The sequence below is a fragment of the Caretta caretta genome, chromosome 4, assembly GCF_965140235.1.
Source record: "Caretta caretta isolate rCarCar2 chromosome 4, rCarCar1.hap1, whole genome shotgun sequence".
NCBI classification, from domain to species: Eukaryota; Metazoa; Chordata; order Testudines; family Cheloniidae; genus Caretta; species Caretta caretta.
The window spans coordinates 127,409,642-127,434,816 of NC_134209.1; the positions used below are offsets into that span (position 1 = coordinate 127,409,642).

Here is a 25,175-nt window from a genome sequence, read left to right on the forward strand (position 1 = left end):
TTTCTGTTATTTATATAATGGCAGTATATAATGGCATTGCTGAGTTATAAATAAGCATTTAAGGTGGGATTTTCCAAAGTGCCTAAGTGATTTAGAAAAAAACAAGGAGGAGTCTGATGGCACCTTAAAGACCAACAGACTTTAAGGTGCCACCAGACTCCTTGTTGTTTTTTGTTAATACAGACTAACATGGCTACCTCCAGTAGGTGATTTAGGAGCACAAAACCCTTTGTACTTCATAGTGTCACCAGATCCAAGTGTGTCACTGTTTACCTAACAGAGTCTGTGCTATGCAGAGTGCTGAAAATGAAATACGAACAGGAAAAAATATAGTAACAACCGAGGGTAGCTTCACTGTTTGAGATGGGCTAATTTTGCCTGATAATAACAATACTGATCAGTACAGGTATAATCAAAATGAATGGGAGTTGTATATGCATATTTGAGGGCCTAACTGGAACAAAATGATTCAATGTATTGGACATGGTGTTGCTGGTTTCTCCATGTGGTGGGCACTCAGATGGCACTCACACATCATAGTGATGGATATGATATAAAAACCTAGGCATTAAATTGTCTTATACTATCATTTTGTTAATGTAAACAGATATAACCTAATGGATCCCTTACAACTAAAGCCTTCTCGATGGGTCACTGTGAAACTGCATGGAGACAACAGGCACCACACTATTGCCTGGTAAAGCCTGGGCAATTCAGTCGTCATAGTCACCAATCCCCCTCTCCCTCAAAGGAGAATTGAGTTTGATTGTGAGGCTCCATTCCCAGGTCTAATCCAACAGTAGAGTTTACCCCTTCAAAATTATCTCCACCTATGTCTGTGTTTGGGATAGTAATGGCTTAGCCTTCCAACATCACTGTGAAATGAGTTTTAGAAGAAATTTTGCTAAATTGTTCAAATAAACCACATGTATGTTTTTACAATAAGAGACATTACATCCATAGTAAACTTGCATTATATAGCAACTTTAATTTGAGGTGTTCAAAGCTCTTTAAAAACATTTAGATTCACAAAATCCCTGTAAGGCTGGTCAATATTACTGTATATTATTGCACAATATAATTGTAATCTGGTGTAATAGAAATGGGGTATGGTGACGTTAATGACCTGGCTAAGGGCTATACAGTGAGTTCTTAATTCAGTACAGCACTTAAGCATCTGCTAAAGTCCAACTGACTTTTCTAAATCAAGGCCTGAGTCAGTGGCAATGCCTCCAATTATGCTGAAAACAAAGACCATAGGCTTACTGCTGCATTTCTTTCACAATCATAATCTTATACATTTATAGATTCCAAGACCAGAAGGGACCATTGTAATCCTCTAGTTAGACCCATTTATACCTCAGGCCATGGAACCTCCCAAAAATAATTCTTAGAGAGTATCTTTAAAAAAACATCCAGTCTTGATTTACAAATTGCCAGTGAGGGAGAATCCACCCCAACTCTTTATAAATTATTCCAGTTTTTGATTATCCTCCCTGTTAAAAATGTGCACCCTATTTGCACTCTGAATTTGTCTAGCTTCAACTTCCAGCCATTAGGGATTGTGTTACACTTTTCTCTGCTAGACTAAAGAGCCCATTATTAATTATTTTTTCCCCATGTAGGTACTTGTAGACCGAGATCTAGTTAACCCCTTAAGCTATTTAAGCTAAATAAAGAGCTAATTATTAAGATAATTATTAATCAACATCTTTTTTGAGTTGTGGACACCCAGAACTGGACACAGTATTCGAGCAGTGGTCACAACAGTGCCAAATACAGAGGTAATATAACCCCACTACTCTTACTCGGGATTCCCCTGGTGTGCATCCAAGGATTATATTAGTTATTTTGCACTGGGAACTCATGTTCAGATGATTATCAATCCTGACCCCCAAATCTTTTTCAGAGTTACTGCTTCTGAGGGTAGAGTCTCTCATCTTGTAAGTATGGCCTACATTTTTGTGTGTACATGTATGTATTTACATTTAGCCATATTAAAACACATTGTTTGTTTGTACCCACTATACTAAGCATTCCAGATTGCTCTGTATTACTGACCTGTCCTCTTCATTATTTACCACACCTCCAATTTTTGTGTCACCTCCAGACTTTATACAGGATGATTTTATGTTTTCTTCCCAGTCATTGATGATAATGTTAAATAGTGTAGGACCAAGAACCAATCCTTGCAGGACCCCACTAGAAACACACCCACTTTTGATGATTCTCTGTTTACAGTTACATTTTGAGACCTATCAATTATCCAGCTTTAAATCTATGTAATATGTGCCATGTTTATTTTAGTCTAGTTTTAAATTTAAATGTCATGAGGTACCAAGTCAAACACCTTACAGAAATCTATGTATATTATACATCAGCATTATTACTTTTCTTAACCAAACTTCCAGTCTCATCAAGAAAGGATATTGAGTTAGCTTGACAGGATCTGTTTTTCATAAACCCATGTTGATTGGCATAAATTGCCTTACCCTCCCTTAACTTTTATTAATCAAAGTCCCTTATCAGCCACTCCCTTATCTTTCCCACATTCAGTGTCAGACTGACAGGCTTATAATTAGCTGGGTATCTGATTTACCATTTTGAAATATTGCCACAATGTTAGCTTTCTTCCAGTCTTCTGGAACTTCCTCAGTGTTCCAATACTTATTGAAAATCAGTCAGCTCTTTTAAAACTCTTGGGTGTAAGTTATCTAGCCCTGCTGATTTAAAAATATCTCACTTCTGTAGCTGCTCTTTAACATCCTCTTGTGACACTAGTGAAATGGAAAGAGTTTATCATATGATATAACTACATCATCTTTTTCTTTCCCCAAAACAAAACTGAAATATTTGTTGAATACCTCTGCCTTTTCTGCATTATTACTGTAGAAATCACATAATGGACCAAAGCAGTTGAAACGAGGGGTGTGTGTGTGTGTGCGTGTGCGCAAGGAATGCATGATCTATTCATCCAAATTCTAAATGCTATTTTTAAGTATTCTGGCTTGTATGTCATCCTTGGAAAAGCTTCATGGAAGACCCTCATTTTAAAGGAAGGTTTTGAAGTTGCCAGTAGAATGCAGAGAAACTGACAATTAAGTGACTAGCTCACCAGACTGACAGCTTGTGATGAATACATAAAGTATATGAAGAAATACTAATGAATAAAAATGTCTGGATTAGCATGGATTTGAGGGGGTTCAGAGTGGTAAATAACAGCTAAGGTATGGCAGAAGTTGGAGGTATTTAAAAGTGAATAGGCAAAACTGACATGTGAGGTTTCAATTTGGAGCAATGGGTAAAGATCGTAATGAATCTGATGCAAAACAAAATATGCAGTGTCTAACTTCTTGCCAATGATCAGATAGCTGCTATCAGCCTGTTGCCACATGACTATAATTGATAATGTCTGAAAGATCCACATAACAACTGCAAAGAAGCTGTTCCAATTTAGGGCCAAAAATCTGTGTTTCAGAGCAACCTTGCATGTTAGTCCATAACTTTAAAAGAACAGTTACAGTAAAATGAGTCAATAAAATTAACTATGAGTGTTAATACATACAGTATGGACAAGATAAATTATAATAGCTCCAGATGAAAGTAATGAATTCAGAATGGGGATCACCCTTAGCTCTGACTTATATTTTGTTATGTAATTCAAACCTTGGTGATTACAATCCACTTTATTTTCTTCTTTAGAAGAAGAGTATTCTTACTCCCCACTAGCATTTGTCTTTGGATAGGGATAAACCCCTCCCCCATTTTAACCTATACAGTTGCTCCAAATCCATTTTTCTTATTTTTTAAAATAAAATAAATTAAATATAGTTTTTTTAAAGCTGTACCACCTGTGCTCAATATCAAGCTACTGCAGAGATCAAATATAAAAGTAAGAAGCTATTAACATTTTTTCACTTCTGGCTATGCTGATTTATATAATTATCTTTTCTACTTATGTATCAGCCCTTAGCAGCGATTTCATTATTATTTATTATTTGTGTAACTATAGTGCTTAGCAGCCCCAGTGGAGGACCAGAATCCTGTTATGGTAGGGGCTGACAAAAAAAGAACTAAAAAACGGTCACTTTCCTAAGAAGCTTACAGTTGAAGTGTAGTACAAGAGACAAAAGGTGGAAATTGGATCCTGAATGGAAGACTTCAAGCTTAACTACAAGAAGACTGAGATAATGTTAATAGGAAGGGGGAAAGTGGCAAACTGGCAGATATTATAACCTAACCCGAAGATACCAAGGTAGGTCCCAGTCCTGAGAAGCCTTGCGCACAGGCTTAACTTTTGTGTACTGTAAGCAGCCCCACTGACTTCAGTTGGATCACACACAGTGCACAGCTAGGCACAGGTAAAAGTCTTTGCAGTTCTGGGGCCTTTTTTTCCCCAAAACTGTGTGTATATAATAATACCAAGCTCTCCCATAGACTTCTCCTCAGTAGATCTCAAAGGAGGTAAGCATCATTCCCACTTCACGGATGGGGAAACCGAGCCACAGAGGTGAAGTGACTTGTCTAATGTCATCCAGCAGGCTGATGGTAGAGCCAAAGATAGAATGCAGGTCTCCTGAATCCCAGTCCAGTCCTCTAGTCACTAGGGAAAACTATATATATCCGTTCCCTTCCAACAGCAGAAAGTAGTTTAAAGACTATTATCCCTCAGAAAGACCCTTATCTGGGCAATGAACATATTTCCTTAAGTAAATCTTGGGCCTGTAGTCTGCCACTGCTTTTTTAGGCTGAAACCCCATTGACTCCAATTAGTTTTGCATATATAATAAATGCAGATTAGTTGCTTTGTAAGCAGAATAGGGTAATGTGTACTGATTTCATCCTCCCCTTCCTGTAAAGAAGGATAAAGCTGTCTTTGTCAGTGGAATTTAGTCTCCAGTACACTAACCATTTCCAAGGACAATATCAACTTCAATATGTGTCGAAGTATCCACTCAGCACAAGGAAACTACTTCAGACACACACAAGAATTCTGTGCATGCTTTACGTTTGCTGCCAGTAGGTGCAGGTGAGAGGAGAAGCCTGGCATTTTCTGTCATGGAATAAAGTTGAGTTTTAGGTTGATCTTCAGTTGTTTGGCCAAAGCTGGAACCAAATTAGGACTGGTTCAGATAAGATTATATTTATATGAATTATAAGTGAGGTTTTGATATTGCAAAACTAACACTGCACTTGGGTTTGCCCATGTCCAATAGTTTCCTTTTCTTTCCCCTCTGACATGTCAGCACATGCAGTGGTAAGGTTCTAGTCCAGCTTAATCTCTTGGTCAAGAAAATTGTTGTCAGCTGGTAAAATTCCCGAAGTTTTACCTTCAGAAATCAGAAATTTTGGCCAGGAAAATAATCATGGCATTAGTTCCTTGAGCAGTAAGCAAGAGGTGGTGTTGTGGGGGTTTGTTTTTTTGTTTTAGTACTGCCAACCTTTTCCTTTCATAGTCTTGCTTTGCAGATATCTGGCAAAAACAAAAAGTTGTCGACCATAGCCTGTTTGCAGGACTTCATCAAGTCAGGAAAACCTGCTGTTCTACATTGGTCACCATTAGACAGTCAACGCTTGCCAATAGCTTCCACACAAAGGTGAAGTGTTCTCAGCATAGAGATATATTCTGGTATCTCTCAGATAACCTAGTGTGGCAACTGTTAGCAAATGTTAACTTTCCTCCATTTGTTTTCCAAAATGTACCCATCCTTTTCTCTCTCAATTGCCAAAAGATTTGTTCAGCATTCTAGTCAGCTCCCACTCTGACTAGCGTAACCTTCTCTGGTTTTAATTCCCGCATTGTGAACCCCTCCAGTCTGTCCGAAAAGCAGCTGCTAAATGTATCTGCCTGACCCAGTCAGGCCCTGTAACACTCTTTCTCAGAACACCTGCCCACTGGAGCCAGCTCAAACGTCTCATCCTTATCTTTTGACTACTTCTTTGCCTATATCTTGGATATGATTTTATTGTTTCCTACCATGTCCACTCACGCTATCAGTGACATGATTCTCATGCAGCTCTGTGTTTCCCACTAGCACTGTCCTCTCCATGCCTTTTTCTGTGCTATCTATGCTTGAAACTGCCCCCAATCCTAGTTCTCCCATCCTGAACACTGGCCCTCAATCACATCACTCTGAAAGATGTGCGTCTTCTGTGAAGGTCAGCCACTAGCCCAGCACTGTCCTCTCTACCTCAACATAGTGTACAAAGTTTATGAGGCTGGTGGGGCAGAGTAGCACCTTTCTATAGGTCTCTTCATGTTTGTCCCAACTGTAACTCACTCGGTTTGTAAACAGGGCTGTGTTTTGCACAGTGTTTCTGAAGATACTAACAGTTCTTGAACAAAAACAGGACCAAATCATGTAGCACAATGGCAATTATGGATTATGGGCTGTGACTGAGGTCCCAGTGGGAGCCAGCTATGGTCACTCAATTAGGGTGAACTGCAAAGAATGGGGCAGACAATCCCCATAAAACTGGTGGATATTCCAATACTTAGATTTACCAAGCCAGCATAAAACAGCTTCTTTGTTACCTTACTGGTTAGTCAGAAGTCCAAACAACACAGTTCCCTTAAAGTGATCCAGCTTCAGGCCTCCATCCAGGTACCTAAGTCAAGAATGATGATGATTTCTGAAAATCTTATTTCATCATATAAAATAAAAGGTTCTATGAATCCCAAAGGATCGGACACATTACCTCCCAGGTTATTGAATATTCCAGGTCTTACTCAAATACACGCTACAGCCAATTCTTATTAACTAAACTAAAATTTATTAAAAAGCAAAAGAGAGAGAGAGAGAGAGTATGGCTAAAAGATCAATATACATACAGACCTGAGTTCAGTTCATTGAGGTTCAGATTCATAGCAGAGATGATGAGCTTTGTAGTTTCAAAGAGTTCTTTCAGAAATAATTCAGAGGTTATAATCCAATGTCCAAATCTCATATTCAGGGCGTACCAGCATAACTGGGACCTCAGTCTTGTGACTCAAACTTCCCCGGATGAAGCCTAAGCAGATCTGCGATGACAGAATCAGGATCCAAGGATCTTTTATACACTTTCATGTCTTCTTTGAAAAGTTGGGAGTTCCTCTGGGAACAAAAGGTAATTAGCATGACTTTGAAGGAGGTCCATCACCAGTACTTAGCTATAGAATTAACATAAGGCAATTTGCTTGTTCCTCCACCATTCACAGTACATTTCAAAGAGAGAGAGATACCGAGCTATCCCATGTTTAGAATTCATTTACCTGCGAGGATGTTCTTTTGATCTCTGAACTATCAGAATACAGAATAGACAGTGACTGTTGATTATATTGTGGACCCTACTCATACATTAGTAAATACACAAAAACACAAACATTATCTCCCCACATGTCTTTTGAGGGTTATTTATTTTGCAGGATGTTTAACCCTTTCTAGCCATGTGTCCCAGGGGCATATGGTAGGTAGGAGGAAAAACAGCACAATAAAGACAGTGGATTTCAAGAAGGCAGACTTTAGCAAACTCAGGAAGTTGGTAGGTAAGACTCCATGGGAAGCAAATCTAAGGGAAAAAACAGTTCAGGAGAGTTGGTAGTTTTTCAGAGACATTATTAAGTGCACAAGAGCAAACTATCTACTGCATAGGAAAGCTAGGCATTATGTCAAGAGACCACCCTGGCTTAGCCAGGAGATCTCCAATGATCTAAAACTCAAGAGTGCTGCAAAAAGTGGAAACTAGGTCAAATCACAAAGGATGAATATAAACAAATAACACAAGTATGTAGGGACAAAATTAGAAAGGCACAAAATAAGATTAAACTAGCTAGTGACATAAGAGACATAAAAGCTAACAAGAAAACATTCTACAAATACGTAGAAGCAAGAGGAAGACCAAGGACCGGGAAGGCCCATTACTCAATGAGGGGGTAAATACAATAACAGAAAATGTAGAAATGGCAGAAGTACTAAATGACTTTTTGTTTATTTTCAACAAAAAGTTTAGTCGCAATTGGACATGTAACTTAATGAATGCCAGTGAAAATGAGGTAGGATCAGAGGCTAAAATAGGGAAAGAAAAGGTTAAAAATTACTTAGACATGTGAGATGTCTTCAAGTCACCAGACCCTGATGAAATACATCCTAGAATACTCAAGGAGCTGACTGAAGAGATATCTGAACCATTAGTGATTATCTTCAAAAAGTCTTGGAAGATGGGAGAGATTCCAGAGGACTAAAAAAGGGCAAATGTACTTCCTCCCCATTTTATAGATTGGCACAACAACATGGGGAATTACAGACCAGTCAGTTTAAGTTCAGTACCTGGAAAGATAATTGAGCAAATATCAATCAATTTGCAAACACCTAGAAGATAAGGTGATAAGTAACGGTCAGCATGGATTTGTCAAGAACAAATAATGTAAAACCAAATTGATAGCTTTCTTTGACAAGCTAACAAGCCTTGTGTATGGGGTGGGGGAAGTAGTAGATGTGGTATACCTTGACTTTAGAAAGGCTTTTGTTACTGTCTCACATGACCTTCTCATAAACTAACTAGGGAAATACAACCTAGATGGAGCTACTATAAGGTGGGTGCATAACTGGTTGGAAAACTGTTCCCAGAGAGTAATTATCAGTGGTTCACAGTCAAGTTGGAAGGGCATATCAAGTGCTGTCCGGCAGGGATCAGTTTTGGGTCTGGTTCCTTTCAAAATCTTCATCAATGATTTAGATAATGGCATAGAGAGTACACTTGTAAAGTTTGTGGATGATACCAAGATGGGAGGGGTTGCGAGTCTGTTGGAGGATAGGATTAAAATTCAAAATGATCTGGACAAACTGGAGAAATGGTCTGAAGTAAATAGGATGAAATTCAATAAGGACAAGTGCAAAGTACTCCACTTAGGAAGGAACAGTCAGCTGCACACATACAAAATGGGAAATGACTGCCTAGAAGGGAGTACTGCGGAAAGAAGTCTGGGAGTAATAGTGGATTACAAGCTAAATATGAGCCAGCAGTGTAACACTGTTGCAAAAAAGCATATATCCTTCTAGGATGTATGAGCAGGAGAATTGTAAACAAGACACAAGAAGTAATTCTTCCGCTCTGCTCCATCCTGATTAGTCCTCAGCTGGAGTATTGTTTCCGGTTCTGGGTGTCACATTTCAGGAAACATGTGGACAAATTGGAAAAAGTCCAGAGAAGAGCAACAAAAATGCTTAAAGGTCCAGAAAAGTGACCTATGAGGGAAGATTGAAAAAATTGGGTTTGTTTAGTCTGAAGAAAAGAAGACTGAGAGAGGACATGGTGACTTTTTATGTACTTGAAAACTGTTACAAAGAGGAGGGAGAAAAATTGTTCTCTTTAACCTCTGAGGATAGGTCAAGAAGCAGTGGGCTTAAACTGCAGCAAGGGTGGTTTAGGCTGGACATTAGGAAAATCTTCCTAACTTTCAGGGTAGTTAAGCACTGGAATATATTGCCTAGGGAGGTTTTGGAATCTCCATCATGGGAGATTTTTAAGAGCAGGTTAGACAAACAGCTGTCAGGGATGGTCTAGTTAATACTTAATGATGCTTTGAGTGCAAGAGACTAAAGTAGGCGACCTCTCAAGGTCCCTTCCAGTCCTACAATTCTATCATTATGTTTGTGTTCCAGAGATTGCACTGGCTTCCAATTTATTTCCAAGTACAATTCACAGTGTTGGGTTTGATCTGTAAAACTGGCTGAGTTGCCTTCCCTGTTGATTCTGCAGCTCAGACTTTTCACTGCTGGCCACAGTGTTCTCAATGGTAGGACCATATATCTTGAATCTGCTTAATCCATCAGAGGCTATGTTTGAAGCCTTCAATGGATGGTGTAAGACTTGTCTGGCTCATCTATGGCTTGATTTTGGTATTAGGGAATGTTAGGGAGAAGGCCTTGTAACTAACAGGCAGTTTGCTGTAGTCTGGTTAGTAATTGGATTTTAATGATGTAAGGTACCAGGAGTATTGGCAAAAGGCACCAATATAAATATCTCCATAAATAAATCAACCAATACAAATGAGTAGCCTAGAATCTGTAAGAAACTTGGACAGTCTTGTTTTTTGCCAATGCAACTGCTTTCAGATCTGTAGGAGATATTGATAAATAGTTCAATGCCCCTGTTTTTTTATACCACTAGTTCAGTTATGCAGAAATTTGTATTTGCTGCTCTTCCCAGTCTGGAATTCTTTGATCTTTCAGAAACTCTTTCTAGCACCTTTATTTTCAGTGTATTCCAAAGAAATAGTCCTGAAATTTTATTTCACTCTTTATTTTATGTATCAGTTTTTATCATTTTCTCACAGATGCTCAGTTTCTTCTGTAACTATAAGGGAAGATCCATTCTCTCTACAATCAAAATCTGTTCCACTCTGTCTACACTTTCTATTCGCTCTCTCACACTGCTTTATTCTAAACACGAAAATCTCATACTGCTTTTATGAATATCATACCCTATTTTTATATACTTATTCAGCAGAATATGAAGAATTTGCTTTCATTTATTCCTAATTAATACCCAGACATTTTCTTCTTGCCCTCCACAGTATAATTATAAAACATTTACTGGAGACAGTGGCAGCCCACCAGTACTAATGTTTGAGCTTTATTTGTTCTGTCAAATGTAATAAGCCTCTGAAGTATTTTCTTTTATGAAACCCATATTCTTAAAATATACTGTACCTTTATATATTTGTGATACTTTCCCTGTTATCTCTATATTAATATGCTTTTTCTTATTACTTCCTATCAAATCTGCACAGTACTTTGGTTATCTGACTCAAATCCACACCTTATAGCTCTTTTCTTTTGTTGGATATATTAATATTTTCAGTTGCTTTTATTTATTTCTACTTTCTCACTGTTCTTATTCTAGTTCTTCAAAATTAGGGAAAACACTGAAGGCGATTGATTATTCACTCTCATCCAAAACTTCCATTGATTTTAAGTGTAGTTTTGCCTGAAGGACTGAAACAAAAATCAAGTAACAGTGTCATGATTTTGGCCCTCACATCTGCTTTAGTGAAGACTGATGCAAATAATTCATTTAGCTTTTTCATAACAGCCTTATATTCCTTAGATGCTCCTTTAGTACCTTGATCATCCAATGGCCCTACTGATTGTTTGGCAGGCTTCCTGCTTCTGATGTACTTAAATATTTTTGCTGCTTTGCTTGTTACTCTTCAAATTATTTTTTGGCCTTCTTTTTTTTTACACTTGACTTGCCAGAATTTATGCTCCTTTCTATTTTCCTCCATAGGATTTGATTTCCAGTTTTAAAAGGATGTCTTTTTGCCTCTAGCCACCTCTTTTTACTCTGTTTAGCCATGGTTGCATTTTTTGTTCCTCTTACTGTTTTTTTTTTTTTATTGTTTGGGGATATAAATTTAGTTTGAGCCTCTATTATGGATTTTTTAAACAGTTTCTATGCAGCTTGTAGGCATTTCACCCTTGTGACTATTCCTTTTAATTTCCATTTAACTAGCTTCCTCATTTTTTTTGTTCCCCTTTTTGAAGTTATATGCTACTGTGGTGGGTTTCTTTGATATTTTCTCCCCTACAAAGATGTTAAATAAAAATTCAATTACATTATGGCTGCTACTACTGAGCTGTTCAGCTATATTCACCTTTGGGACCAGATCCTGTGCTCCACTTAGGATTAAATCAAGAATTACATCTTCCCTTGTGGGTTCCAGGAGTAGCTGCTCCAAGAAGCAGTCATTAACGAGGTCTAGAAATTTTATCTCTGCATTCCGTCATGAGGTGTCGTGTACCCAATAAATATGGGGATAGTTGAAATCCTACTACTATTTTATGAGGGTGCCATAAGCAAGGGCCATCATAATGAGGTTTTACTGTACTCTTATTCTTATTATGACAAAGTGTGGAATCTCAACATGGCTATGATCCAGGGTGAAATTCTGTCCCCATTGAAGTTAATGACATTGATTTCAAATGGGGTCAAGATTTTACCCCAGGTCCCATAAATATAAACCATATACATATGGCATATGCATATGAGCTCTTGCATGCTCAATACTCCCACTGATTTCAACATATATTTGTGTGCAAGTTGGAGGACTGCAGGATTGAGCCCCATATTTATTGAATATTTATAATTAAACATCTTGTGTCTGATATTGCATTACCATGATTATAAGGAACTGGATTGAGTGGGTTTACTATTACTGTATGTGTGCTTCAAATTTTAGACTACCCCCCCGATGCTGCAATGAACAGTTTTATCTTCTGTGAACTGCTCTCTGTACTGTGCAGCTAATAACTTCTGTCATTAAAAGAAGAAGCTGTGTTCTAGATATTCTTCATTAACCAGCTGTGCATATTCTTGTTGCTCCTTCTTTTGACTCACTTCTCCTGTGTCATGCCATATTAGCTTTGCTTTAAAACTTGCTTATTTCACTTCCTGACTTACTAGTGCCATAACTATAGATATATGTACCAGATTCCTATGTCCTTACTCATATTTACTAACTCCTTACTTCATGACTGGTCTCCTCCACTTCAGTGCTATTTGATGTGATTAAGAATATTGCTAGCCATCTGAAAAAAGTTTTATATCAGCATTTTTATTCCCTAGAGAAAGTACAGGGAAGCTTAGAAAAAGTGAGGTAACTTGATCAAAGTCAAAACCGGTGCATTTTAAGGGTAGTCACTGTATGTACTTTCTGCAGTGATCTAGATATTTACCTGCTTCATCAGGACCAAAAGTACCAATGTTATCCTTAAATAGATTACATCCATCTCACACAATACAGTTGTGTAGTTAACAGGATACAGAATTTTCATCAGATCTCAAAATCATATTTTAAAATAGGTCTCCAAGTTTCTGATAAGGGAATTATGGCTGTGATCGCCAAATATCTTATCAAAAGAAGATGGGACAAGGTGGTGGTTTGGGGATCCCAACTAAAATTGGGCTCATGGTTCAAGTTTTTGGGTTTGGATTTGATGGTAATGAAACCTTGCTCTCAAAAGATTTTGATCCCAAATGGCAGGCTGAATGGTGGAAATCATGAAATCAATTGATCCCACAGTGGAATGGGAGGTAGCCTAACTGGAACCAGAAAATAACAACTCTTTGGCTTTGGATATGAACTGAAACGTTTTGTGGCAATGTATCTGTTTTCACAAAATTTGCATTGAAAGAGGTTTCTCAGATCCAGAATGGGGGTAGAGGAAACAAAGGCATCAGTTCAGAATAGCCAGTTGGTTAGGGCACTCACCTGGAAAGTGGGAAACCCAGCTGCAAGCCCCTGCATCTTCCACTTCCCAGGTGAGTGCCCTAACCACCAAGCTCTAGAATCACTCTCTTTCTTTTTGACCCTGTTGTGGCATTTACAAACCCCTCACTAAAGCAGGGACAGAGGAAGGGCTGGAGCAGTACTAGGCCAGGCAGGCCCCACCCCTCAGGCACTGCCACGCATATTCCTGGGGAGAAAACCAGCAGCCCCATTTGGGGAAGGAGGAGGGCAGAAAGAGACCATTTCCTGGAGGAACACCAGTCAGCAGCAACAGGAGAGGCAGCTTCTATTGAGGGGAACTAACTCTGAGTCTCCCTCCCCCCTCATTCCTAGATGCCCAAGGGGAAGGGGGAACTGTGAGCAAGGGTTCAAGAAGGCTGCAAGCACTGGCCCTAAACTCTGGTGGTTTGGAAGTAAAGACGCTAAGTGACCATGCTCCAGTCAGAGATGCAATGGTGGTAGGAAGTGGCTCAGGGGAAGGTGAGCAGGTGGGTTGGCTGACCTTAGGCCAGTGCACACCACCTCATTTTCAGGTCCCTGGCCCAGGATCGGATGCAGAAGGAGGGCCTGGATTCCCCTACCCACCCTAGAGCTACCCAAGTAGGGCAGAGCTAGGGGTTACCACCATCAAAGAGGCCAGTGCTTCTAAAACCTCATCCAGAGGGCGGGGACACCTTGAACTAGCAGAAAGGCTAGAATTGGAGGGCCAGACCAACTGGCCAGCTGACCGCCCAAACCACCCCTCTACAGACTGATAGAAGGACTGGACTCAGCAGCCCAGACAACTATGCCTGCCAGCCAACTAAACCATGCTGGGACAAACTGACAGACTACAGTCAGAGACCCAGACTGCTAGGCTTGCTGACTGAACAAACCGGCCTGCTTCAGACCCGATGAATATTTATTTATTTATACAGAATGCAACAGCTCCAGCAGAAGAGATTGAGATTGTTGACCCCACAAATAGCTTGTTAGTTAGAGCACTCACCTAGGATGTAGGGAACCCAGGCTCAAGTCCTGCTGAAAAGCAGATAGGGACATGAACCTGGGTCTTCCACTTGCTAGGTTAATATTCTAACCACTGGGCTACTCTGGAATAGGGTCTTGTTTTGTGTTTTTTCACAAGAAGTTAATAAGGTCTGGGTTTCATCCAAAGCAGAATGGGAACACTTTTTGAAATCTCAAACTTTTGCAGATGGAAAAGATGTTTCCCACCCAGTTCTAACCCTTATCCATTGGAAGCCCCTTTGACTCAACTAATGGAGCTGTATTTGGTTATGAAAGGTCTTTAGGATATTTTAAATTTTGGACAGAGAGTCCGAAACTTTTCTACTTGGTTTCAATGGCACGTTTACCCTTCAGAAGGGTTCCGAACAGCACATAGACTCACAAAGGCTTGCCTGCTATTCTGTGTCTGTGATAAGGTCTTGTACATTGGTTCCATTGTTCTCCAGTGACTTCTGATGTTTCCAATGTTGCTACTAGGTTAATAGCTTTTTTGAACTAAAACTGTCCTGTATCAAAACAGAACAGTTCTCAATTGCAGCAAAAAAGAATCTTTAATTAAACTTTTATTGATATTTGATATTAAAAAAATTGAAATTCACTCACTTATGAGTTTTCAATAATGGATTTTTATAAATTACTACTTTATGAAAGGCTGTATGCCAGAGTCATTCAGATTGTAACTTACATTCCAATTACTTTCCACTCAAACAAGTTATCCATATACAAATAGCCTTTTTACTGTGTAAAATGGATTACCTAAATGTTATATTCTTTTGCATGTAAACACACCCATGAGATCAGTAGCAACAACTCCTAAACATGGTAAACTAAACTGGAGTTATCCTGAATATTTTGACATTGCATAAATACTACTAGTCTACTGAATTTTGATGTAGTAGATTGTGGGTCTGTCTACACCGGTGGCCTGTGACAGGTGACTAAATTTATGGGATGTAACTTTTAATCTCTAGAACCCATGAATCATGCTGCTACATTTCTGTGGGGTTTTTTGACAGCAGAAATGACCAGATACTTACCTGCTGATCACATGGTATGAAGTGGGCTGTAGCCCACGAAAGCTTATGCTCAAATAAATTTGTTAGTCTCTAAGGTGCCACAAGTACTCCTCTTCTTTTTGCGGATACAGGCTGACACGGCTGCTACTCTGAAACCAGTCAGTAATTATAGTGGTTTTTCAATAATTCCATGATTGTTGGTGGCATGTAGAAAATGACTATATAAGAAGTCCAAACAAATGTTTTCCCCTTGAATATTAAGTGTTATAAATTAACAAGAACCCGTACATCAAGCATGATCCCCTTTCTAACTAACTGCAGTGCACACTTGATCAGTTTTCCTGCAGGAAAACCCATTGGAGGCTAAAAGGGAAGAAATCTCCTTAGGGTACTCCTCAGATATTGCTCCAGAACAGTTGACTTGGAGGGAGGCTTAATGAAAAGAGGGTTATGCAAAATAAGTGCAGTTCTTGTCCACATGATCCATAGGAGGCCACAGCAATCCATGTAAAGGACTTGCGCTCATGCTCAGGGACCCTGGTGCCTTCCTCACCCTACTGCCTCTGGCTGGGTCAGGTTGCACTCCATCATGCATGAGGAGCAGCAGCAGAGAATGATCTTTCTTGTGTACCTTCTGGGATGGTACAACTCTGCACAGCCCCGTACTCAGAGCTGTGGCTTAGAAATCAGACTCTCTTTTGTATCTTCAGTCAGCTAGGTACAATTTTGCTGTAGAATCTGAGGACTCATAGTTATGAACATCATCCATTAACTCACTTATACACCTGTACCTTTTTGAACCCACTGGTCCCTTTTTGGCTTATGTTATATTGTCATTTGGAAATTACACCAACCTGTATTTCCCCTCTGTAATAGTATTCACTATTAGCAGTTATTTTGGATTCCTCTTGTCACTTCTCCTGTAGGGTTGTCTCAACAACTGCTGCTTTTAATCCAAAGTTTTTGTCAAGGAAATTTTACCTTGCTTGTGCACACACCATTGATTGGTATTTAGAATTGGCCCAAGCGATAACAGGTAGAGCATGTTATCCACCATGTATGTTCCTGCAGCTCAGATCACAGCAGTTACATTACAAAGCCATTCTTGTCTTAGGTGAACACTTTCTAGTCTCCATATTTCTGTCCCTTTTAGCACATACTGTCCACTAAAGGGGTAGACCCCTATTTTATTGACCAGCTGGCTTACTGCAGCTGGGACAGACTGTGCATTCCTTGTATTTTCTGTTCAACTTTTTCAGCTATATTTGAAGTTTCCTTTTTTGTTAATGTTGAAGGATTTAAAACCCATTAAGATGAGACTCATAAATGAGTTGATAGGTTTTATTAGGACTTTATATTTCCCACAACTTTGCTTTTGAATAACGGCAGTCCTGTCTTAGACTACATTAATTTAAATTGCACTGACACATGTACCATTCCAAGTAACATTCAGGAAGGTTGGAGTGTAGCCCTTCTTAGATTTCCATCTAAGTCAAAAGGCCTGTTAGCAGGTCATTTAAAAGCAAAGTTTATTTCTGGCATATATTATGAGAAATTTGAAGGATCAGAGTCAGTGTACTTTAGTGGTATGGTGAAGAGTTTGATTCTACATCAATGAAAAGGGATAAAATCTGGGCTTTATGAATTCTATTCAGTAGTAACATTATAAATTTGATAGATATAGATCTATACGAATTATCTAAGTACTTCATCCTAGGGTGACCAGATGTCCCAATTTTATAGGGACAGGCCCAATTTTTGGGTCTTTTTCTTATATAGGCTCCTGTTACCCCCCACCCCCTGTCCCAATTGTTCACATTTGCTGTTTGGTCACCCTACTTCATCCTCTTCCTTTTTTCCCTCTTAACAAGATTTTTTTTGTCCTTTCTATTAAATTGGGGTAGTTGATGTAGGATTAAAAACAGATTAGATATTCTGCCACCTTTAGGTGGAGTAATAACTTATTCCCCAAGCAGAAGCAGCCAAAACAGGAACCTTCAGACATTCAGAAAACTTTCTCCAGTTTTGATTGTTCTTTCTCTGCCCCATGCTGGTTGGTTGTTTGCACCAAACCCCTCTCTCCCTCTCCCTCACAGTTTCTTCACCTCAGCTTCATTACACACTGGCCCCTCTTCTCTTCTCTTCTCTTCTCTTCTCTCCTCTCCTGCTGTTCCTCTCAACCTCCTTCTCTTCATGTCCTCTCTTCCTTCCCTTTTTCTTTCTGTTTAACTGATCGTCTCCTAACTAAACCCACAAAAACAAACAAACAAACAAACCACCAAAACAAAACATGGAAGTAACACGTTTGTTGCCATCACGTTGTTTGCTTTTCTGGTATGTTCCACCCCTTCACCCACCCTGTGTCTGTCTTTGTCTATTTAGATTATAAGCTCTTTAGGGCAGGAATGTCTACTACTGTGTTTTAGACAGTGCTTAGCACAATGGAGCCCCTTTCTTGGTTGGTCCATAGGTACTACCATAATAAACTTGATTAATAAGTAGCCCCTCCATCACAATGGGCCAGGGACTTCATTGCTTGCACCTTGTGTAGTGACTTATGCCAGTACAAAGTCCACGCCAATTATTTGCATTCTGATTTAGCTGTGTTTTACATCTACTTTGTGCTGGTGTAAATGACAACACAGGTGCTGGGCAATAGAGATTCTGGCTCATTATAAGGGCTAGCTGAAAACTGGGGATTCTTTTCCATGAAACATTTTAAACCAAATGACAAATGTTCATTTTGTTCAACATTTTTCCTGAAATGTTCTGATTTTTAAACTAAATGGTTGGAAACATAATGTATTTTAGAATAAATTTGAAATTCAATAAATTCATTTCAGTACAAATAATAATGAAAACTTTCTGTTGTGGTGTGTGTTTGTTTGTTTGTCTATTCCTTTTTCCTCTCCTCCCCCTTCTCTCCCTCTTTTCCACTGGAAAAGGAGAAAGGTGAAAAAGAGAGAGACCAGAGGGATCCCAAAACCCAAGTAATTTTTTATTTGATTCAAAATGAAAAATTCTCATTTCAATTCAGTAGAATCAATTTGAAATGACATTTTTGTTTCAAACCATTTAATAAAAATATCAGATTTTTTTTGAGAATTTTCATATCCTCCAAAAAGCAATTTTTCATCAAATTATTTTTTTCTGAATAAACTTAGCCAACCCTACTACTCATGTGTACTCAACCAGGCTATGACAATTAAAGATTTGCTTTCCAAATACTTACTATTTTCCTGACATCTAATGAATATTCCTGTATGCCTTGTAATACAGTAATCTTACTAAATACGACAGAAGCACCCATAACCATAACCAGACTCAGATTTTTACAAATTCTGTTTTGGACTAACCAATGACTAGTTTTCAAGGCTGGTGGATCCTGGAAAGTTTTGTTTATTTACTAGTAAACCTAGTGAACTTAAGGACGGTGGCAGAGAAATATGGCTCTTCTGACTGATGCAATCATGATATGTAAGTAAATGGACTTCTCTACTCTAAGAGGACAAATAACTAATCTAATAACCATTATAAATACATATGGAGCAGTGCACAAGCTAAACACCATGACCTTCCACTGATACAATACTCTTTTCTTCAGGACAACTTTAGGAATACCCTTTAGTTTCAGTGCCTGGGCTTTCTGAAGCAGCTTTTGCTAAGGTTACCATGAAGTGCACCTTCGAGATTCCAGTAGGCTCTTTGGCAAAAGGATACAACTGGACTCTTGGAGCTAAACCCTGGTCCCACAGAAGGCAATAGCAGTTCTGAAATTTATTTCAGTGATTTTGCAACAAGTCTCTTTGCTCTCTGAGAACCTAGAATGTATGGAACAGCCTCCCTCAGTGCTTCAGTATGAAATAGGGGGGTTGTTGGTTTTGTTGACTTATCTTGGTTTTCATTAGAAATGGCCCCTGAGATTGTGGCATAGTCAGGCCCTTACAGTTTGTATCTAAATCCCTGCCACAGTCTAGCTGTAATAATTGCAATTTGTAAGTACCTTGCTGAAAGAGGAAAATTAATGGTCTTAATTAGCTGTTTGATGTATTTTTACTGCCTATTTGCATTTAACAGTATGATTTTTGTAGGTGAAAATAATTGTAGGTACAACCTACATCATTTAAATGTCAGACACAATCATAGCTGAATATCTAAATGATTACAGTTTGCCGGTACATAACTGTGGATGCAAAATTGCACTGGCAGTTTTTTGTGGTTGCAAATTGTGGACTCAAAAGGGAAGTTAGGCTTTGAGAATGTGATCCTTTGAAGCTTCTTCTTGAGCAACCTTGTTCCCCCCCCCCCCCCCGATGCTGCCTTCTGCTTAATGATTTCAAATTCACATTGTTGTACTCATGGCACAGGTGATGTATTGTTGTTAGATAACCAAGATTTGCTTTACTTTAGTGGACTACACTTTATCATTCTAGTCTATTGTTAATAGGATTCTTAGTATAAAATGGCAGGTCACTCTAGTGCCTCTCCAAAATGCGTAACCCACCAAAATTAATACAGTTAAGGGGGAAAACTTTTTTCAGGGCACAAGCTCTAGACAGTAATTTATAATGGTGCTCTGTCTAATCCCAGTAGTTTACTTCTGAAAAGAAAGTCTAGTGCACTAGGTGATTGATTAAAATGTGAATACCTATAAACAGGTATTCAGAACTCTTACATCAAGAATTTTAACATTTCACCCTATATTAAAATAAACACACTTACTCAGGTAAACCATGTACTTTAAAATACATGAAGAAAAAGAGTCTAGTGCAGAAATCCTGTTCCTTGGTCCAGTGGTGGCAGCTGGTAAAAGTAAATGTGTGGTTTAATCGAGAAAAGATTGAGTCAATGGGAGGCTTTTTATTAAAATGTCCAGTGAGTCTAAAGCTATGAAATTTAAAAAAAAAATCAAGAGGACTACATGTTTTGGATGATCTTGATATAATTGAAATCTGTGGTTAGAATAACTGTTATGGGCATAATGCTAAGTCTTCTTTCTGTATGTCCTTGGCAAACAGAAACCAAAGCTACTAGAATAAAAACAATCATTCAATTTTATGCCAGAAAATGTAACATTTTTCTGTTTTCTAAGTGGTTGAAATTGATCATATTTACTTTATAGGGCACAAGTAAACACAAAGTATTTTGGTTTCAGGAAATTACTTTTATTGTATGACACAGTGTGGGAACAATTTTCATATGTGGTCACCTAAATATGAACACCAGATCCCACATTTTGGCATTTAAATAGTACTTAGGTGCAGCATTCTTTGGGGCAGGGGAGAAAACATCTTTTTTCTATTTAAGTAAAGTAACCTAAATTAATATTTGGATGTTCTCTAAAGATATCTGGGAAACTGGGGCAAGGAAATTAAGGCCTAAATCTCAAGTTGGACACCCAAAATTGACACTCAAACTTTGGCCTAAGCGATACACAAGTTCAGTAACAGAGCCAGTTACAGTGAAACCCTGGTTCCACTGGCAAAACTCCCATTGACTTCAACAGGCAGAGGGTTTCATCCCAAGTGTTACTGGCTCCCATTCTTGTCCTCAGACTATGCAACATGGAAATGTATGACAAATTTGGTGGTGATATTTGATGTACTTACTGGTAAGAGGATTAAAGGAAAGAGTTTCTGTGAAAAGCCAAGAAGTTTTGTCAAAATCTAATTTATTTTATTTAAGCAAGAAAATGTTGATTTCAATGACAATTTTTTATTGGAAAAATTCTCAATGAAACATTTCATGTTGAATTGGCACTTTGACTGGAGCTGGTTGGGAATTTTCCATTGGAATGATTTTTCAGCTGAAAATGCAGTTTCTACAAACTCAAAAATTTCCCAAAAACGAAGTGTTTCATTTTGAGTCAGTTTAACATTAAATTGTGTTTCCCCATTGTTCTGCATTGTCTTATGGGAGCTGTCATTTGGGTGACTGATGTCCCCATTCTCTCCTATGAGCTGGGTTCCCTGGCTGGACTATATCACCCATGATAAGCAGAATGTTCCCTGTGACTAAGTGGTGTCATGCATCATAAGAGTCATGTGGCTGTGGTTATATCATGGGAGATGGAGCCTGGTCCATAAGGGAAAATGAGGGCATTAGTCACCCAAACTACATCTCTCTTGAGGCAATACACCATTATAAGGTGCATTTATAAATACAGATTAATGTTGAACTGACTTGAAATGAAACAATTCTGATCAGTTCGACAAATTGAAATGAAACTTTTCCATTCAGGCATATTAGAACATTTTGTTTTGACTGAAAATGCTGAAACAAACAGTTCATCATTCCCAAACAGAAATTTCTCTGAATTTTTTGTTCTACAAATAAAATTGATATTTCAATTTGTCATCCTGAATTAGGATGACAAAAATGTTGAAATATCAGAATTTCCTGTGGGATGGAAATTCCAATTTTTGCTCAACTAATTTTGATATTTCAAAATGTCAAAAAAAATCCAAAATGTCAGAAAAACCCTACTTTTCATTTCAATCCAAAAGTAGAATTTTTTGAGATTTCCAAATTGATAGATTTCTCAACACTTCATTCTGCAAACATTTCTGATATTTCAATATTTCATCCCGTTTTGGGACAAAAACAAATGTTAAAATGCCAATTTCCTTTAGGATAGAAGTTACATTTTCTGAACACCACTAGTTCGCAAAAATGGTCAAACTGAAATTTTGTTTCAAATTCAAATATTAACAGAACCATTTTTTCCCACTTTTCACTTGGCTCTGGTTATCAGCTTTGTATCAAAAGACTGCACATACAAAAGTCTTCAGAACTTCCTCAATCCAAACAGACTGTAGATAATTAAGAAAAAAATTAAGAGAATGATTAAAACAGTAATTAGAAACAGCAGGTAAATTTGACTTAAAACAGTCATTAAGCCTGAAGAATTGAAATGTCTTCAAACAGTTTAAATGCAAAGCTCTGAAATGCAATGATAGAAAAATGTAGCATTAAGTGAAATAAAAGATCACTTGAAACTGCTGTTATCTTTCTCTCCAAATACCTATTGTTTTCCTAATTACCATGTTCTTCCCATCTTCCTAATCAAATGAATATATATTGGTGGCATATTCTATTTCAAACTTCATTTAAGTACCCAGTCTTATTCTCTGCTTGCCTCAAAAGATACAGCTGCTTTTACCATTCTGTCAACAAAAGCTTGTGTTTTATACTCAGTTTAAACATTCTTTCTCTTTGCTAATGTATTTTCTATAAATAGAGCAATATGGACTATGATTCCATCTAATATAACATTTTACGCCCCTTAGTCTAATTTTTAAGTATTTGTCATGTTTCTCCTGTATATATTTGTTCACCTTCAAGACTCCATTATGGCCGCTGAATACATAACTGCATATAGCTGGCTATTCATCTTCTGTGCTTGTGCATGCAAGTGCAGTAGCAGTTGAACAAGCTGTGATGTCTGCTCAAATTTATGCCAGAACAACCTTGTGGCTTGTAATTGTCACATCTCTGTCTGTTCAAAAAGCCTTAGAATTTACAACATAACCAAATGGCAAAAGCATGCTGGAGAACCCTTGAAAACTCAATAACAATACTGCCAAGTGAGTAAAAGGTACATGTCGAATCCACAAGGAAAAAATAATATTTAGCTATTCTAGTTCTTTGAGTTACATACGAAATGGACGCAGAATGTAAAAAAAAATTAGCAGATGTCTAAGGCACAAAATAGACTTGAATCAAAATCTAGCTCCTTGGCTGAATGTTTCATTGTGAAGCATTGTCTCCAGGCAAACCTTTTAAAATATATTGTAATGTGGTAACCCTGACTTTTCTGGAAGAAAATTATGGCTAGGTTATGGCATATGAAACTGGTGCTAGAAAGAGCTGCAAGACACTGTTCCCTTTGTATTCCTTGTCATTTTAAAAAACAAACGCAACTTTGTAACATTTCTAGTTTGGAAGAAACAGAGAGGTGGTGTATCTGTATCACAGTAGTGAAATACAGAGGCATGCTGAACTTCACGTAAACAGAGAGGAATACATTGCAGGATCAGGCCCCAGGTTCTAGTGTTCTCTACTGTGTGCAATCAGATCTGCTCAACTGTGTGTCAAAAAATCTGTGCTTCTAACAGCTAATAGGGTCATTTAGGTAAAGTGGTGGTGGTGGGGAAACAAATGGTGTTCTTAAAGCAGGAGGTCTCCATTCAATCGCTGCAGCCCTGTCGAGTTCAAAGCGTGGTGTGCAGCAGAGTGTTCTGGTGTGTAGTCCTAGGCGGTAACTGATTTGTTAGAGTTCTGTATCATGTGAAATGGATGATGCATGCAAAGTAGAAACAGTTTCATCCAAATTCCTTGGCTTTCTAGAACTTTATATGGGGAATTAATAGAGAAACTAATATTCCTCTGCTTCAAACACCATGTGGTTTTTGCTTATGCTTCATAAAGGACTCAGTCATGGTTTTCATTTTTTTCAGATTTATGAACTTGGATCATATTTCGGCCTCAGTTACACCTGTGCAATCGAATGAAGTTAGTGGGATTACCTAGGAAAAATTAAGAAAAGTCTAGCTCAGAATAGCAACATCTAGATACCAACATCTACCAAGTTGCTTACACAATTTCAAATCAAATTCCTCTGCATTCTTTTCAGCAATGCCAAAGTTGTATATATCTGCATCTATAGCACTTAAGATGAGGTATATGTTTTATTTTATGGAGTGTAAAATTCTTCAAATAACACTTCTTAATGTATTTGGTCTAATGATATATTTGCACAATAGATATATCTCAGGCACACTGAGCACACAATAGGTAAGTCAGCGCTCTACAAAATCCACCCTGTTTTCATATCATCACCTCAGCCACATGTAATTTACAATTGAACAAATGATGCTGAAAATGAGAATATTTTAAATTAAATTCCTAAGTAAACCTACAAATCAGTGAGTGGAAATTTTGTGTTCCTATCCGATGTGGCATGAATCAAATACGTAATGATCTGTATCAAAATAATGGTTTGCTTATTTTTATTTGGCTCGAATCACTGCACCATTCATGAATAATGCAAGTGGGGTGAATGCATGTAAAGGACTCTATTATTTTAACACAACATTATGCATATAATTCTGTATAGTCTATGCAAAAGGATAAGTAATAGACATTTCCATGAAAATTATCTAGTTTATCTGCAGCATGGCAGTAAAAAGTCAATAGACTGTGATGTGAATGTTATTTTCCTAATGGTCTTCTTTTTTTGAGGGGTGGGAGACCAGGAAATGTGTATATCTTACTTTCCAATATATATCTTTTTACTGCATTAGGAACTTTCTGCTGTGTTATATTCTTTCAGCTATACCAATGTCATTTGAGAGGTGGTATGGCTGGACTGGGCATCGGGTTCTGTTCTCAACTCTATGGCTAATTTATATTAACTCCGAGAATTATTTTATCTGTTTCTTAGTACTGAAGTGGACCCCATTACCATATTATCTGAGCACCTCACAACCAGAGCTGTGCCAATAGCTACTGGTTTTTTTTTTATTTTTGTTGCCAGTTCCAAAATAGAAAATTGCATTTTGGGTCAGCCCCAAACCAAAATGTTTTGGAACTGTCTGCAAATTGAAAAGTCAATAAAAATAGTTTTGGGTTGAATGAAGAATTCTGTTTGATGCAAAACAGAATGTTTTATTTTGATATTAGACACCTTTAACACTATTTTAAATTTATTTAGGAAGTATTAACAGGTTTACAAATTCATTTTTTAATCAAAGGAAAGGAAATTTGGAAGTGAAGGGAGAACTCTCCCTACCCCCTTCTATCCAGTAGCCCAGTGGTTAGGGCATTTATCTGATATGATATCTTATTTGACCCGTGTTCAAATTCTCACTTTGGCATAG

At 38.0% G+C, this 25,175-nt stretch overlaps 2 protein-coding genes across 8 annotated transcripts in view; one reads left to right on the plus strand and one right to left on the minus strand.

Annotated features, from left to right (window-relative positions):
* The window catches only part of CYTL1 (cytokine like 1), a 152,367-nt gene that overhangs the window by 38,899 nt on the left and 88,293 nt on the right, over positions 1-25,175 (minus strand). For 3 of the 4 annotated variants that reach the window (XM_075128033.1, XM_075128032.1, XM_075128034.1), the window contains 2 exons: positions 6,837-7,094; positions 6,536-6,609 (listed from right to left, as the gene is read on the minus strand). The gene's annotated coding sequence lies outside the window, so the exon portion shown is untranslated. The remainder of the gene's footprint in view (positions 1-6,535; positions 6,610-6,836; positions 7,095-25,175) is intronic. The other variant, XM_048848888.2, reaches the window with a different exon arrangement.
* Positions 1-25,175, plus strand: part of STK32B (serine/threonine kinase 32B) — a 251,940-nt gene that overhangs the window by 2,926 nt on the left and 223,839 nt on the right. The window contains exon 2 of one of the 4 annotated variants that reach the window (XM_048848886.2): positions 1,910-1,943. The exons of the other annotated variants lie outside the window; for them this stretch is intronic. The gene's annotated coding sequence lies outside the window, so the exon portion shown is untranslated. The remainder of the gene's footprint in view (positions 1-1,909; positions 1,944-25,175) is intronic. 4 annotated transcript variants of the gene reach the window in all.